Consider the following 17,926-nt stretch of genomic DNA (forward strand, 5'->3'; position numbering starts at 1 on the left):
ATGAGATGGCAAAGCTGGACCGCAAATATGAATTTCTCAGGATTCCTTCAGAGCACCTGCAAGTACTAGAAACTTATCTTCAGAAAATCATAATAGTTCCTCATGTTTAACATGTTTTGTATTTACTAGAGGTCGACCGATTAATCAGTTTTGCTGATTGCTGGAGTTATCGGCCATCGGCAAGTATCCATACCGATAGTTTTTCCGGGTTGCGTTATACAGCACGAGAGCAGCATCTAGAGGCGAATCACTTCATCACTGTTTATTTAAAGTGCCTTTGTTTAAATTCATTTTGAATGTAACTGTTTTTATTTGGAGGGTTACATTTTGTTTCAGTTTATTTTCTTCCTCAATATTTATTAATATAATGAATATATTCATATTTATTTCATTTAACACATTTTCATGATTCATTGCTTTTTTATTTGTTTTATTTTTGGAATTATATTCGGGACTATTTTACAAAGTGTTATGTTTTTTTGTTTTGTTTTTTTAATCCAGTATCTATTAAAAAAAATGAATTGGTTTATTAATTAGATATCGGCGCGTATGATCCAACCCAACAAATCAGTAAAATCCACTATCAGTCGACCTCTCGTATCTACTACTACTGTACCTCGAACTAATGCTGTATTGATGAGACTTTTTGGCTGTTCCAGATATAGAATAGTTCTAATTGGAGCCTTATCTTAAAAAAGGAGATGATCTTCAAACAGAGGAGAAAGAACCTTTCCAGTAGAGAATAAAAAAACCGCGATAAGTTCAAGTGAAAATCCATGACATGGTTGAAGGTATTCAGACAGACTCCAGCCTGACGTTGTGTGGAAACTTGGGCGGATTTTTTCTTTTCTTTTTGATTTTGCGTTAGATTACACTGGGAAGCTACAATACCACAGACGCACTATGCTACTTAATCCTCGGGTTTGTTGAAGATTGTACCTCCGGGGCCTTTATATAACGTCTGTACGATCAGATTTTGTATTAAACCACATGGATTCAGGAGAGTAAGTAAAATTCCCAGAACTGCATAAAATCCACAGCTATATAAATAAGAAGGATATTTTCATACAAAGCTGCCAGGTGGTGCAGACATGAACGGTGTTTCTAACTAGATAACGTCCCCAAATGATTATTCAAACAAACACAAATAGTTGCACGAGCGTGTACGTGGCCTTATTATACATTATGGGAGTAGCGTTAATGCTACTGATCATAAACCATGGAGATGCTCATGGTCGGAAACTAAACTAAAAATAAGTCATAGTCACTTGTTATTTATTTGCCACATTTCTGTTTGCTCGATCTTGTCTGTTATTCTGATTGCTGCTGTTCCCTTCAGAGCACGGCTTCTCCATGCTGACTCACAGCAGAAATGTGAGCAAATGTGTATGCAGATAGGGAGAAGATCCTGGTAATGTCGTCTCCTGGCTGATTTTAGGCGCATGAACAGACCTGGCACGTGAGTGAGAAGCGTCTCTTAGATTAGTTAGTCGCATCTCCTGGTGGCTAAACCATAGCAGGAGCTAGAATTTGTTTTCTAAAATGTTGTGTTCTGATTTGGGTGTGAGAAGCACAACAGACTCACTCATACAGAACCTTGATTTGTATTGCATGCTATTAAAGTAGACGTCCAACTCTGTTTCGGTTTTTACGCATCACATCAATGTACAGTTACATCTCAACCATGATGGAACTGTGATGAATGGACATTCGCTGCAACCCAGATGAGGATGGGTTTCCCATTTGACTCCTCTCAGGGTTTCTACCTCATGCCGACTTTCTCTTTCATTAGGGAGAAACTTACAATTATAAGGAAATTATTAATTCATGAATAATTAATTAAAATGATGCATGCTTTTATACAACTTTGTAACCGCTGTATTTCTGCAAAGCTGCTTTGAGACAGCGGCCATTGTTAAAAGCTTTATACAAATAAAAAAGAATGGAATTAAATCGAATTTCAAGCCGATTGTTGTGGTTGCAGTCAATTAGGACGGACAAGTCTTCCGATTCAAATCATTGTCACGAATGTGTTCAAATTCATCTTGTTTTGCTGACTAAGAATTAAAGTATGAAAAAGTTTAGCTTGCTAGCTAGCTTTATGTCTAATTACTACTTTAACAAACTGCATTGCTCGCTTAAAATCGGTCGGGAAAGCAGCTAGCTAATGTTGGGACGCTAACTGTTTAAGCCAAGGCTAATATCGAGCAGCGATCCGTGTGATCGCTTTCAGTCAGTCATTTTGTTATTTATAATTAGATAACTTAAAACATTGTGCAAAATCATTGTGTAAAGCAACCACTATTAAAAAGAAAAAAATAAGGTTTTTTTGGTAGCTGAAGGCTGTTTGAGCAGAAGTTTGCGCAAAAACTAAAACAACTTAAGTTACAAGAGGCGTAATTAATACCAAGACACAGCATGAAGGTCTACAGCAGAATAAGCAGCCGTGGCTGTAATATGACGTGCTCTAGAAGTGAAACCAGAAACGTTTGGTTTGTACAAGAAGATGCCTATTAAACTGCCTGTAACAAACATAATAGCTGTAATCATTTCACGTTGTTTAGATAGTTTTGTCACTATTGTATTCTCTCTCTCTCTCTCTCTCTCTCTCTCTCAGATTCAGATCCGTGTTTTTTCTGGCAAAATTAAAGTATGAGTAGTTTGTATAAAGACTAATGTAAAAATGCCAACCTGTTAGAAAGCAATGAAATCATTCTGACATCACATCAATATGGCTGCTCACATAATAAACAGTGAACACAGTAGCACTTCTTACATTAAAATAGGTTTTACTGTACAAGTTATGACCTCCAGCCACATTTCCAAATGATGTAGTGCAGAGCTCTAAACGAGAGACCGTATTTACTCTGAGCGAGAGAGATGGAACGTGACGCAGAGCAGATGAGACACTTCTGGAATGCATTAGCACGTCCGCTCCTGTCTCGGCCATTTTTTTGCAAAGCAGAAGGCATTATTGTGCATCTGCTTGGCTTCTTGTTCTTACCTCCCATTGCATTTTAATGACTCGTCTAATAACCAACTGACGCCATGTATTGAAATCGGTCTCCGTGTTCCAGTGGCCCAATGAGGATAAAGTTCTGTTTCAGGGGAATTGTTGTTGCTGCCGAGTCTGGAATGCGAATAGGACGGCAAATATTACACACACACACACACACACACACACACACACACACACACACACACACACACACACACACACACACACTGAGCTGTTCAGATGTGCAACTTTGTTTGCTATTAGATTCCACAGCTAAGGCAGCTGAAAAGAGAGCTACTTATCATGGCAGTCACATGGCTGATGAGATTAAGTCCTCAGGTTCAGTTTATTGTCCTCCAACAGGGAACACTTCAGCTGAAAAGTTCAACACCGTGAAAGTTTCAATAATATGGAATTCCTCAGGACAAAATTCAATTTGATATTTCACAGTTCTTCTTGTGAGGATAATTGAATGATCGCTCAGTGGTTGAGATGTTGGATTTCTAATCTGAGGGGAAATCTGGTCCTGAGTTCTAATTCCAGCACCACCAAGCTGCCATTGCTGGGCCCCTAAGCAAGGCCCCTTAACCCTCAATCACTGTTATATAATTGTCCTCTAAGGAGGTCAACCAATTCATTGGTTTTGGTAATTAATCTGCACCGGTAGGTGATTGCTGAAAATATCGGTTATACGCAAAAAGCATCCCGATAGTTTTTCCGGGTTGTGTTATACAGTACGCGAGCGACCTCTAGAGGCGAATCTGTGACACCACGTGCTGTTTATTTAAAATTCTTTTTTATTTATTTTGGATGTAATTGTTTTTATTTATTAACTTCTTTTTTTTTTTTTAGCTTGAATGCTGTCTTATTTTCCTCAACATTTATCAATATAAGTTATCAGGGCTGTAGCTGTCTATTTTTTAGTAATAGAGTATTCTACCAATTATTCCCTTGATTTTTTGAGTCATTGGATGAGAAGTACTTTTTCTTTATTAAAGAGCAATACTTAATGTACAAGAGAAAATCAGACGGGTCTCTTAAAATAAATGTCATTTTTTTTCCTTGTTAGAATTTTTTTTATTTTATTGCCAAAATTGCCTCCAAGAATATCTGTGAAAACTAAAACCATTTAGTGCATTTAATTGCCATATTACCCCAAAATGCAAATATAAAACAAAAAATATATATATAAATTTCACTTAAAGTACACACTGAGGGGTGTTTCTCGCAATACACATTTCTGGTGCATCCAACTGTGAACCTTGTTGTCGGCCTGAAGTTCGAAGCTGTTGGTGTATGAACACGGCTCCTCTGCTTCATCTGTCTTGTTCCGTCTTCTCCAGAGCTGATTGTTAGACAGAGTTCTCTCCAGGAAACGGAGGCTCAGTTTGATACCACGCGATATTATTGATTGATTCTATTGTACTTTCTGGCACTACAGAGGGCGTGACTCCGCCCAAATGGTGCCTTGCTTTCGGTCGCCTTTGATCCGAAAGGGAAACACAAAACCCCTAAAAAAAAAATTTTTTTTTGTATTCGAGTTACTTGAGAAATCATTTCAGTTGTAATTAATATATTTATATTCATTTCATTTAACACATTTTCATGATTCAGTACTGTTTTTTTTAACCAGTATCTATTTTTTTTAACTATCCATTAACGAGTACGATCCAATCTTGCTGTTTGTATCGGTAAAATTCTCGGTCAACATCTAATTAAGAAAACTGTAGGCTGCTTTGGAAAAGATCATCTACCAAATGCCATAAATGTTGATGAACAACTTACTAAGTCGTAACAAGGAGAAAACTATTCTTTCTAATGTGATTAGATCATAGTGACAATCTTTTATGAGTAAAGATGAACAAGACAGGTGACTCATCTTACACATTGGTTCTCATCACACCTAAATGATTAATGCAGATCTTCTTTATATGTGTAACAGTCAGAGACCTGCCTTACAAATGTAATCTTTATTTGGTTGTCCATGATTTTTATTCCTGGAAGCCCTAGAATTTTGGAAGTGAGGGGAAAATGGGGAAACCTAAACATTTTCCAGCTCTGATTCCATGGATTTGCAGGATCAGACCCTTGGTTCAGACCCCAACAGCGAGTTGAAGCTCTGCTCAGTGACTTATTTGTTTTAGCATTGATGAAATATAACAAAATGCGATTTGTGCCGATAAAGTTTGAAGCATGTTGCGCTCTGTTATTCATGTCACCGTTCCTCGGTCCTTGGGGGCTGCTGAAATCAGCCCACACGCTGTTCTCCCAGGCCTCCCGGGCTGTTAAATGCTAATGTGTAGCGTAATTGAAATGTGCTCTGACTTTGAATCTTGTTAATAATGGTAATCCTGTCTGCATACAGAAATAAAGAGACACGGAGGAGACGGAAAGAAGCGGGAAAAAAACCCCTCCCTCTGCTTCGGGCCTTCACCAAGCAATCACAATACACTCGTCTGAACGATTCACTTGATAATTCATACCGCGCTCATTCATTGCTGCACATCACGTGTCCGAGCAAACAAACGTCCCGTGAAGGACAAGGCGGAAGAGCGACGCTTTCAAATCTCATTTTCTCCGTTTGTTAAACATGTTCGCTTCAAAACATTCCTGCTCGCATTTCTATAGAAAGAAAATAAACCAAAACAAACTGCAAACAGGAAGGAACTAGTAGGATTGCACGATGCTAATTGGAGGTTTGTGGCATTGGTGGAAATGGTGCTCGCATTTGAACATCCGTATAAAGAGCTTTGTTTGAGTTCAGCACTTCATCGGTCTGGACATGTATGACTCCAGGACCACACACTGATTGTAGTTATGATTAGCATTTCCTGCTCCACCCTGACACCACTGGCTAATCATAGCCTGCATCTGGACAGAGGCCAGTGTGTGGTGCGTTTGTATGTGTGCCCGTGCACATACCAACCTGTGATGCCGTTTCCTCATCATACACGGTGTTCACTCCAGAATGTATGACCACCAGGATGATGCACTTACTGATGGTAAAAGTACATACATTAAGGATGGTTAAATATGTGGTTTTTGTATTACAGTGTATAATTTTTTATATATTTGCAAAAATTTGATGCGCTATACTTTTTTAGAAACTCAAGCAATCATTTGTGACCTGTATTTTCTTTGTAGATCGATTTTTTCGTCACTAAACTGTTTCTCCAGGGCGTTCTCTCAGCACCACCGCTGCTACGGAGGCCGAGGCGTGTCCTGAGAGTCACATAGAATACAGATTAACATGGCAGAGGCAGAGCTGCGTCTTCCTGCAGACACAACAGGAAAAGAACATCTGAAATTATTTTTGTTCCTTTGCATCGTATCGTGTTGAAATCGGATCGCACCGCATCGTAATGGGGGTGACTCGGATCGCATCGGGAAGTTGCTTCATAGGTTGTGTCCCGTTGTTGGCTACGCATCGAGATGAAAATTGAATCGGCCCCAGTTATGGAGAAACACATTCTTTACACACCTTATGGTTCACTTTAATCAGAACACATGCGCATTAAAATTTATCAAATTTAAAAGCTTCTGTTAATACTAATATCAAACTCGTCACTTGGCAGTGATGTTAATGTTATGGCTGATTGGTGTATGGATGCATGGCGGTGATTTTGTTGAAGGTATGAATGGCGTAGAATTAACTTGCATTGCTGAATGGTTTACAGGGGTCATTTAAAGCCTGTATAATATATATACATGCATGTATTAAACAATTTGAAACAGTCTAATGATAATTTAATTATAGTAAATTGTATACTGTAGTAAAGTGTGTGCTGTGAACTCCTTTTTGGCCGTCATTCTCTTCAGACTAACTCCCAGTGGCACAAGCCGCTAACACTGTTACAGTTCTGATGGTCAGCGATAATGCTTTTAATGGAAAATGTTCTTCTTTTCTTGGTTAGTCATCATTTATTTAGGGAAATTTAGATTTTTCATCTTTTAGCTAAAAAAATTCCGACCCTTCACAGTGTTTGGTTGGATCATGTGAGCGGGTTTGATGTGTGTGATGGCTCCTGGAGTCCAGCAGGGGGAACTAGTTCCTTACTCATCTTTAATTCAGTGACAGTTTGTTCAACTCCCATAGTGTGGTCTGACTTTTCCTGTTTTATTTTTTGTTACTCAGATTCAGATAGAAGTCCACCTGCTGTGCTAAACCCCCTCCTGCTTCCTTCATCTCCAAACATTTCATTTAAATCTGATGTTTTTTTTTTTCTCTTTGTATGTGTTGGAATGGTGAAGCTCCAGTGCCTACACTAAAAAATAAGAATAATAGAAATAAGAAATAATCATTAAAAAGTCATAATAAAGGGAGAATAAAAAAAGCAGAAATTAATTTCTATGGTAATCCCCAGAAACTTGTATTACTCACTGAGTGAATCATGCAGATCTATTTATTCATTTAATATTTTACGGGGTTATAAATGACAAGAAATATAAATCATTAACACATTTTCAAGCTCTCACGTACAAACCTGCGGAGCAGAAGGTTTGAAAAATCGTCAAGGATACCTTATTTTATTTGTGTGTTCATTTAAAAAAAATAAAATAAAATTCTGAAAATTCTGTACATTTCTATCAAATGCGACGCAGAAGTTGAGCAGCTTGTGCTTTAGGGGAACCTGATGAGATCATTCATATATATGTAGAATATCAGGCACAAGAAAAACAACACTGGAGGTCATATTGATCGTATCAGATTCATAACCACCACTGCAAAGCAACGCTAAGTTTCTGAAGAAGACCTGAGCAGGAAAGTGCTAAACTAGTGTCCATTTTCATGTACTTCAGTTTGTGGGGGTTCGTTTTTTATTAATTAATTGTGCGTGGGTGCAGTTGTTTAACATGGAAGCGTTCAAAATTCTTTTCTTTAGCCTTCATCTCACCCAAAAATCTAACGCAAGCTAAGCTGAGGTGTTAATAACGGCGATTTGAATGTTCTTAGTCGTTCCTAAACGTTCCGTTTCCTTTACTCTCAATCTCACATGTTTACTGAAAGGAGAAATAAGTCTGTGATTGAGTTATTAACATTTAGCTACACTCATCTTATTGGCATTCCAGTTGGCTAGCTGCTCTAACGATCCAGTTAAATGTGAAAGGCCGTGACTTTTAGAGCACCGAAATTGAACCTTCCCACGGAAACGCTCATGTGAAATGTCTCACCGAGACGTGGAAACGGTGCGTTTTTGCACAACGTGTTTCCGCTGTCTAATCGTTTTCAGGGATTTTCGAGCCGAGTGGAAACACCAGTGCTCACTGAGAAGCTTTGAGGATGTAATATCTCCAGTACTAACCAAATAATCCTTTTTCTGTTTCATGTCCTGCTTGAACACCTGAACAGGTAAGTTTTTTCTGGATATACTATATGTAGGCTGCAGTCGTGTCCTTGCCTTGCTGTTCTGCATTCTTGGTTACGTTGCTAATTTGTTCTCAAAGCAGGCATATGGTACAGAATCCACACAATCACAGTCACAGGTGTTTTTTTGTATGTGTGTTTTTTGTATGTGGTAATAATCCATGGCACTGATGTGATGAGATCAGTGAATGAGTACGGGACAGTAATTTTGAGAAAAAAAAAGTTGTGGAATAAACCACAGCAGCTTTCAGCCTCGGGGCTCGACTCCCTTTGCCTTAGGGCTTGACTCCCTCTGCCTCAGGGCTGCCTTAAGGCTCGACTTCCTTTGCCTCATGACTCGACTCCCATCATTTTCACGACTGGTCTCCCTTAACCTCATGACTCGACTCCCTCAGCCTCACTACTGGTCTCACTTAGCCTAATGACTGCTCTCCCTTAACCTCATGCCTCGACTCCCTCAGTCTTATGACTGGTCTTCCTCAGTCTCATGACTCGACTTCCTGAGTCTTCCGATTGGTCTCCCCAAACCTTCTGACTGGTCTCCATCAGCCTTATGGCTCGACTTCCTCAGTCTCAGGACTCTAATCCATCAGAGTTAGGACTCGACTTTAGCAGCCTTAGTGCTCGACTCTCGACTCCCTCAACCTTAATGGCTTGACACCCTCAGCCTGAAGGCATGATGTCATCAGCCTCTGTGCTCAACTATTGACTCACCCTGCCTTGGGACTAGACTCCCTCAGTCTCAGGAATCAATTCCCTCAGTCTAGGGACTTCAATTCAATTTAATTCATTTTTATTTGTATAGCGCTTTTAACAATGAACATTGACTCAAAGCAGCTTTACACAGATAATGTGGTGATTAAAAGTAAATTTGTTCTTTGTAAGTAAGTTTGTTACTTATGCACAACTGTGGCAAGGAAAAACTCCCCAAGACGGCATAAGGAAGAAACCTTGAGAGGAACCAGACTCAAGAGGGAACCCATCCTCATCTGGGTTGCACTGAATGTCCATTTGTAGCAGATATACGATGTTGCAGGGTACAGTGATGATAATCAGAAGCAAACTGTATTCCCGAGTCAGTGTAGCAGACTGTTGACATTAACTACAGTCCAATCCATCCTCAAAGCACCCGTTCTTACTCCGGAATTTAATGGAACCACCCAAGGCGTTGATGAGAAACCGTCCCAAGCTGCACAGAGTGGCAGAACACTATCCAGAGGCAGGCCTGGACGAAGTGGGAAGCTCCACGGAGGGGAGAGGGGCAGGAACAGTGGTCACTGGAACCTCAGGAGCATGTTTAACTCGACCGAGAGAGAGAGAGAGAGAGAGAGAGAGAGAGAGAGAAGGATATGGATTATTAAGTGTCATTGTTGTATGACTTGATTTCCTCAACCCTAGGACATCGACTCCCTTAGTTTCAGGGCTTGACTCCCTCTGCCTCAGAAATCTACTGCCTCTGCCTCAGGGCTTGACTCTTGAATTCCTCAGTCTCAGAGATTGACTCCCTCAGCTTCAGGACTCCTCGTCTTCAAGACTCGACTCCCTCAGTACTAGGATTTGACTCCTCAGTCCTAGGATTCGACTCCCTCAGCCTCAGGATCTGACTCCCTCAGTTTTGACACCCTGACATGTTTTTTGCCGATTCCCCTTTGGCACTTGTCAGTAAAGAACAGCGAGGCACTAGGGGTGTGTGTTCTTTTGTCACAGTGTGCTGCCCTTTGCCAACAGCATGTGTGTGTGTCTGTGTGTGCAATAGAGACAGATGGTAGCCATGGCAACTAGACTGAGGTAGTGTAGAGATGGCATTGATGGTTGTGGTCCATAATTGTTCGTTCTCTCTCTTTCTCTCTCTCTCTCTCTCTCTCTCTCTCTCTCTCTCAACTCTCTCTCTCTCTCTCTCTCTCTCTCTCTCTCTCTCTCTCTCTCTCTCTGTCTTCAGCAATGACTGTCAATTTTTATAATTTCTTATTTATAACTGTATTCTTGCTAGAATTGTATATGCATGTTAACATTAGACACAATCAAATAGCTAAGTAACATAAAATGGTTTATGTTTAAACTCCTCCTCTGAGATGAGATGAATGCTGATGTATGCAGAAATTCTGAAACGTTTGATATTTAATCAAAGTCACAAAGTAATAGAAGTTTGTATTATCCTGAGTTAATGAATTAATTCTCAAATCAAACCCAGATCTTCTGGAATAAGACTCCTTGTTGATAAACTTCATGGTTTATATTTAGGAGTCTCAAACACCTGCACCCAGGACCACCATGGGCCACTTGTATAAAGTATTTTTATGCCTCTGTACTGGCATAGACCATATGATCATGCTGTTTCTTCTACGTGGTAAAAAAGTTAATGGTCCATTGCAAAGTTGCTTCTTGGAATGAAATGCAATTTTTTATATCAAATAATATAATTATCTAAACATTGTTTCCATGCACTGTTTCTGAATGGGTGCCAGGAACCTGCTGGATGTGGACTTTGTAAATGAGTTTTTTAAGAGAATGAGTACACTGAAGCTAATATAAATTCATCTCTATCTAGTTTTTCTTTTGCATCTTTGCCCTAGTAGAAGAGTAACATTTATGACTTGTTTTCGGATTGGATTGTGTTCTTCCTGTAAGAAAGAAGCAGTGTCTCCAATCATCATTAATAAAAAAATCCTTTATAAGAGAGAAAAATGCTGACATTTTGCTAGAAAAGTGCCCACTTTCACTTCCTGTCTTTATCCATTAATCTCCCACAGTAAACATAAATAGTAATACATTTGTTTGGCTTTGTGTTTGAAAGCAGGGTTTCAATTATCCATTTTATTTCATATTTTTGTTCTGTATTTTTTTCTTTCATTCCTTGATTTGTTTGTCTGAACACTCTCTCCTATATTTCGTTCTTTGTTTCTCTCAGTTCATCGGTTGTTTTTTGTAACTTTTGTGTTCTTTGTTTTTTTTTTTGGCTGAGCCCTTTATTCAGAACATCTTTACACCATTCATGCAGTTATCTAATCAGCCAATCATGTGACTGCAGCATTACATCAAATCCAGCAGCAGCTTCAGTTAGTGAACACCACAACCACGAGGATGGGGAAATGATCTCTGTGCCTGTGGTATAATTGTTAGGATCAGAAACTGCCGATCTCCTTGTTTTTTCTTGTAATTGTTGTAGGCTCACCAACACAGAATAGTTGAAAACTGGAAAAGAAAATGTATCCTGGACTAATTAATCTGGATTAATTGGGCACCCAAAGCAGAAATCCATGAACTCAACAGTCCAGCCTGGTGGAGGTGGTGTAATGATGCGAGGAATGTTTTTTTCCTCCTTTTTGGCCTGTGATTTGACACACGGATCAAATGCCACAGGCTTGTTTGAGTATTGATGAACATGCGCATCCCTTGATGGCCACAGCATGATTACAATTAGTACAGTAAAACCCAGTTGGACGAGCATAATTCGTTCTTAAAAATTGCTCGTAGGTCAATTTTCTCGTACGTTCGAACTGATTTTCCCCATAAGAATGAATGTAAAAGTGATTTAATCCGTTCCGAGACCTCATTCGATTGCTTATTTCTGCACTTAAAATGTATTTGTAGCCTGTTTTAACAAACAAATACACCGCAAACTACCGTAATGTAAACATCATTTAACACTTACTCATGTGGTAGTGGTTGATTGCGAAAGTGTGAGACACAAACTCGCTCATAAACTCTTCGGTTTCCATGGTAATTCTATTTACTTTCGTTTTCACAGCACCATCACTCATTTTCTTGGGAGACATTTTTTAAGATTTCTAGTGAAATAAAAATATAAAACAAAAAAAAGTTAAGTTTTTGCTGCGACCGAGTGATACGTCATCATCTAAGCGACTGATGCGACTCTCCGCTGAAAACGGGGAACCGGCAGCGTGGGTTTGCTCGGGCCTTCGAAATTTGCTCGTGAAACAGGGTAAACTTTTGCGAGCGAGCTCACTCGTATCTCCGTTTGCTCGTTCTATAGGTTGCTCGTACAATGGCCTTTTACTGTAATATTATTTCATATCCGAAGGAAAGCATTTACAGCTGCATGTTTTATCTTGTTAATGCCACCGGAAATCATATTGTTTAACAAATGGTGGCTGCTGGAATTGGATTTAAAAACTTTTAAATGGAAATGGCAGAACAGAGCATTTAAAATATAGAGAATGTTTTTTTCCTCACAAAATAACATTACAAAATCTTAAAATCAAGAAAGTTGCTGCTAATTAGACAAACAGGTCAGTGATGTTTTTTACACACAAGAATAAAATATATTGAATAAAAAAATAAAGAAAAACAAGAGGCAGAAAACCCAAAAGGGCTCAATTAAAGAATCTACTTAAGCAATAAAGAAAACAAAAACAACTAATAATAATAATAATAAAAATAACAAATATGTACGTGTAAATGACTGGAATTTAATTACGTGTCAAACACACAAGAGTAAAGACTCCAAAAACAAATAAAATACAAAGTGCATATCAAAAAGGGGGAAAAATTACAACGCAGCACTAAGATGACCCTAAAGACCCTCTATACATCTTTTATGGCATGTTAAAGAACTTTTTTTTTTGCGAGATTGGATAAATCATTTCATTATTTAAAACCCAAAACTGTATCAAATATCGACCACTGCAGCTGAGACTTTCGAGTCACGTGACGGTGAACCTGTGAATTTGCTTTCAAGAACATTCGAAAATGCTCTGGAATGAAAACCTCACTCAAATCTGTTTTATACATAAACAAATTGGAAGGACTTGAAGTTTTCGAAATGAAGAAGCAGATGAAGTTTGTGTTCGATCGGGACTATATTGCAACCTGTTATTGTTAATGGTACATTACTGTAGTTATTCTGTCCATCTTTCCATCTTTCCGCTCTGTTTCTTGTACAAACCAATGGCCTGGTTAGTTTCAAAAGTCCATTACTTTAGGATGGTTAAAAAAAACAAAACAAGCAAAGCAGGACACACACGCATCATTATATTTACCAGGGCATCATAAACAGTCACAGATTCGTAAGATGGATGGTGTGATGAGGTGGGATGCGGTTTGAAGAGTGTGGGCAGGAAGCTGTGTGTCGGTGACTGAGGTATTGCTGGTAACCTCAGTCGTCTGGCTGTGTATTAACCCGAGTAGTGTGTTCTGGGCATGCTCAGATCGAGCCTCTCGCCACCGAGACGCATGCGAGATGGAGCTCAGAGAAGAAGCAGCATCATTTCTACCACTTCTTCAATGTGTGAGTCTCTCTCCCTCCTTCAATCTCCCCCTCTCCCTCTCTCTCTCTCTCTCTCTCTCTCTCTCTCTCTCTCTCTCTCCATTCTCCATGTCTCTTTATGCTGCTGTTTTGTTTGCGGGAGATTAAGTGTGGCAGATGCGCGTTGTGTCCGTGCAGAATGAATAGACGTGGCGGCGCAGACGGAGCGCAGGCTAATTTCAATGCGCACATTCACGTGCACACGCAGATAAAAAGAAACGTTTTTTTTTTTTATTATTTCTCTCTCTCTCTTTGGTTTGATGGAGCACACACACTGAGCTCTGCTAATTGAATTTTTTTCAGTATTGCTTTTTGATGCTGTTTTTATTATTATGAGAAGGAATGTTGTGGATCCTCGGGAGGATGCGTCTGCTTTTTTTTTTAAGAGTGGAATCTGTATCCAAATTTCGTTCTTATTTATTGACAAAGGAAAGGAGAGTTTTCTTTGTCCATACTGATTTATCGTTGTACTGTAGATAAACGCTTGTGCCTGTCCTGTGTCTCGTGATGGTTGTGCCAGACGAGGTTTTCTTTCTCTGTTCTACACTGCATGCCTAAACTCTTGTACATGAGCACTCTTTTACATAAACACACTTCCATGCAGGTATATACACTCCCACACACACACACACACACACACGCTTGCAAACTGCTGATGTGTGATCAGCCCCTACAGGAAGCTATATGTAGGACAACACACAGTATAAGGCCAGGAGGCTGTTATGTAACTGTCATCTTCACTTCAGCCTGAGACGAACAATCTCTCAGCATATCCTGATCATCAGAATCTCGTTACGTATTCATTCAGTACAGTCGCTTCAACACGGGTGGAAATGTTTGTTGATGAGACAAGTCAGAGGAGAGGACGTAACTTAGAAAGCCACTCTTTAACAACATGGTGCGCTGAAAAGCATTTCGCCTGTTAAACCTTGAGAATAGCAGATCACATCCGGTTCCACTGATTTCAGCTAAGAACAGCAAACTGGAGGCTACAGTGGGCAACAATACAGGACATCAGTGATGGTAAGGTCCACCGGTGTAACGGAAAAAAATGTTGCATTGATTTTAATCGTCGATGCATCGTTTTAAACAGATGTGCATGGGTAAAAAACTATTTATTTATATATAATTATGAGTAGATGCGCAACACTTTTATTATTTAGAAAGTGACCAATAATTTGTGACCAATATTTGATATGTGGATCGATTTCTTTTCTCTCAGCACCACCGCTGCTACGTGAATATGTCGTATCGCAGCACTACGGGGGCTGGGGCGCGCACTGAGAGTCACATAGATTACAGATTAACATGGCAGAGGCAGAGCTGTGTCTTCCTGCAGACACAACAGGAAGAGAACGTCTGGTTTTTGCACTACAAATGTCTGTCTGTGAACGAAGCCATAGGTATCAGTACCATATTAAATTAGCCTCAGTTATGGAAAAGCAGTTAAGGCTCTCATTTACAAGTCACATTTCAGCAGCCTTTTTATTATATGTTCTTAAGGGACAATACAATAGAAAGAAACTTGGATATATTTCAGTAGTAAATGTGCAGTTTGTATATCAGTACAGATTTACTCTCCTCTAAAAATAACTCAATATACAGCCGTTATTGTCAAAATAAATGGCAACAAAAGTGAGTACACCCTAAGTGTCCAAAGTGTCAATATTTACTGTGAGCACCATTGTTATCCAGCACTGCTTTAATCCTCCTGGGCATAGAATTCACCAGAGCTTGACAGGGTTGTTGCTGAGATCCTCTTCCACTCATGACATCATGGAGCTGCTGGATGTTAGACACATGGCGCTTCTTCACCTTCCACTTGAGGATGCCCCACAGGTGCTCAAAAGGGTTCAGGTCTGGAGACATACCTGGCCACTCCTTCACCTTCAACTTCCTCAGCAAGTTGGTCATCTTGGCGGTGTGTTTGCGTTATTTTGACGTTCAGCCCAGTTTCTAAATCGATGGGAATATGCTCTGCTTCAGAGTGTTACAGTACATTTTGGAATCCAAGTTCACTGCGGCCCCAGACCATGATCCTGCCACCACCATGCTTGACTGTAGGAGAAACACCAACGTTTTTTTTTTTTTGTGAGCCAGCTTCAGAATGGGACGACGCCCATGCAAACGGACTTGTTGCAGTGTCTGACAAGCGGACCTGCCGCTTCTGCAACATCTAAAGCAATGCTGGCAGCACTCATGATCTTCTTATAGCTCAGACTGTCTTTGTGGAGGATTCTTAAACCCTTGACAGTCTTTACAATAAGGTGCCATGTTGAACATCCAGTGGTCAGTATGAGGGGAATTTTACTCAAAGCACCAAATTTTAACTGCTCTAATACAAGATACACAAATTTGTATGGTCCTGTCAGGTCCTGTCAAGCAGACAAAAACATCAACATGATGAATAGGACGTGTGGCTTTACACGGGTTACACGACGTGCAGCTGTGATCACTTAGGGTGTACTCACTTTTGCCAGCTCTTTTGACAATAATGGCTGTATATTGAGTTATTTTTAGTGGACAGTAAATCTGTACTGCTACACAAACTGCACACTGACTAAAATATATCCAAGTTTCATTTCTTTAGTCTTGTGCCTTGAGATGATTTACTGCAATGGGTGCTGGAATGTGAGCGGTGTACTTACTTTTGTGTTTAGCGTTCGTTATAAGTTTATGCTTTTAAAACTGATATTTAGAATGAGTAATATTTCTGTAAAGCCGTTTTGTGACTGTTTTTTTTTTAGTTTTACACCAATATAAATCCAACATCCTGTTCGCTTTTACAGGCTGGATTTACTGTAACGCGAGCGGCGAGCTTGATAAGCCTATCGCAGACCCACGCAGCATCTCATAAAGCCTGTGAGTTGCATAAGTGTCCCTTACTCTGAGCTGAAGCCATGCTGCGTGTGGACCCTATGGAAACAAATACATTTTTAAAGACTGCAAGTGAGCCATCTGGGTCAGGACATAAAGCTTCATGTGTTGCTTATAGACAGACAGAATTAGACCATTGAGGAGACTTTTCGTGGGTTTGGGCTTTTAGATTGTAGTGTTTCAGCAGGGTTTACAGCAGACCTGGATAGAGGATGCACTAAAAGTGTGGCAGTGGCTGTCACTTTATGATGAATGAATTCCAAACCACCTGCAGTTTGTAGGCTGCGCCTCATATCCATCTAAATACTGTGATTGGAGCCTGAGGGAACTGCTTAGAAACACAGAGACCAAAACATCTTCTGGTTTTTAATTTAGATCAGAAGCTTGTTGTTGTTGTTCAGATTGGAAGCTTTCCAACCTCAAATTGTCCCCAAGCTTAAGCTTTTTTTTCTTCTTAGTATCTGATGGTGGTGTTTTTTTTTTTTTTTCTTTCTTTTTTTTTTGAAGGATCTGTTCATACACCTTGAAAATGATTATGAACTGAAATGTAGTGTGAACAGACCTGGACTTGATCTCACTGCACCGTACACCTTAAAACCCCGGTGCACTCAAATCAGCTTCTGCTGTAATCTGTTCTGGCATTGTGACATGTTCAGCCAGTTTATCTTCGTGTGGTTTTTTGATGTTCTTGATAAATAAAATTCAGTGTTTCTGAATCGAATTGAAACACTTTGTCTTCTGTCCTTTATTGTCGTGCTCCATTTTGTTCTGCAGTCGAGGATTTGAGTCTATTAGTGCTCCGTGTCCTAAAAAGCCCCAGTAGGCCATGGAATGAGATGGAGAACAGCAGGAGTCTCTTCCCCCGGCTCACTATTGAGCAACTCCTTGGGATTCGTATTGCTCTTAAAACCTAGGAGGTTAAATTCGAGTTCTTGAGACTTGTCCAAGGGAGTACAAGTGCAATAAATTCTCTGATTTTTGCATTATGCCCTGATCAGTACTCATGTAAGATCAACCATCAATAAAAAAGGTACGTGTTGAGATGCACGTCGTTGTAACTGTATTTTTGGTGTGTGTTTACTTGAGAATGATTGAAGTTGTGTGTACTTCAACTCACTTTTTTACTTTTAAAATTTTTTTCCCCCATCATCTTTCATTCATGACATGCAGAACATCTTTTAAATATGCTCAGCTTAGCTTCCTTCAGTTTACTGTCAAGTCAGTAATCAGCACCATGCTGGAGTATTTGCCAGTGTAGATCAAAGATCCTGATTTCCATTTTCCATTTCACTGTAACTGAAACTGCTGTATCTGTCTGAAATGTGTTTAGCTAATCAGGAGTCATGTGACATGTTCTTAACTGGACAGAAAGCAGCAGTGTTATCGTGATGTTAAAAATAATACATAAGCATAGAAATCT

The 17,926-nt window shown here is 39.6% G+C and overlaps 1 protein-coding gene across 29 annotated transcripts in view; it reads left to right on the top strand.

The window, feature by feature from the left end:
* Positions 1 to 17,926, top strand: part of plekha5 (pleckstrin homology domain containing, family A member 5) — a 125,663-nt gene that overhangs the window by 48,239 nt on the left and 59,498 nt on the right. For 4 of the 29 annotated variants that reach the window (XM_083528264.1, XM_083528262.1, XM_083528269.1 and 1 more), the window contains exon 1: positions 13,388 to 13,611. The exons of the other annotated variants lie outside the window; for them this stretch is intronic. The gene's annotated coding sequence lies outside the window, so the exon portion shown is untranslated. Of the gene's footprint in view, positions 1 to 13,387; positions 13,612 to 17,926 lie in introns of those variants that run through there. 29 annotated transcript variants of the gene reach the window in all.

The sequence above is a fragment of the Silurus aristotelis genome (assembly GCF_946808225.1).
Source record: "Silurus aristotelis genome assembly, chromosome: 24".
Taxonomy (NCBI): Eukaryota; Metazoa; Chordata; class Actinopteri; order Siluriformes; family Siluridae; genus Silurus; species Silurus aristotelis.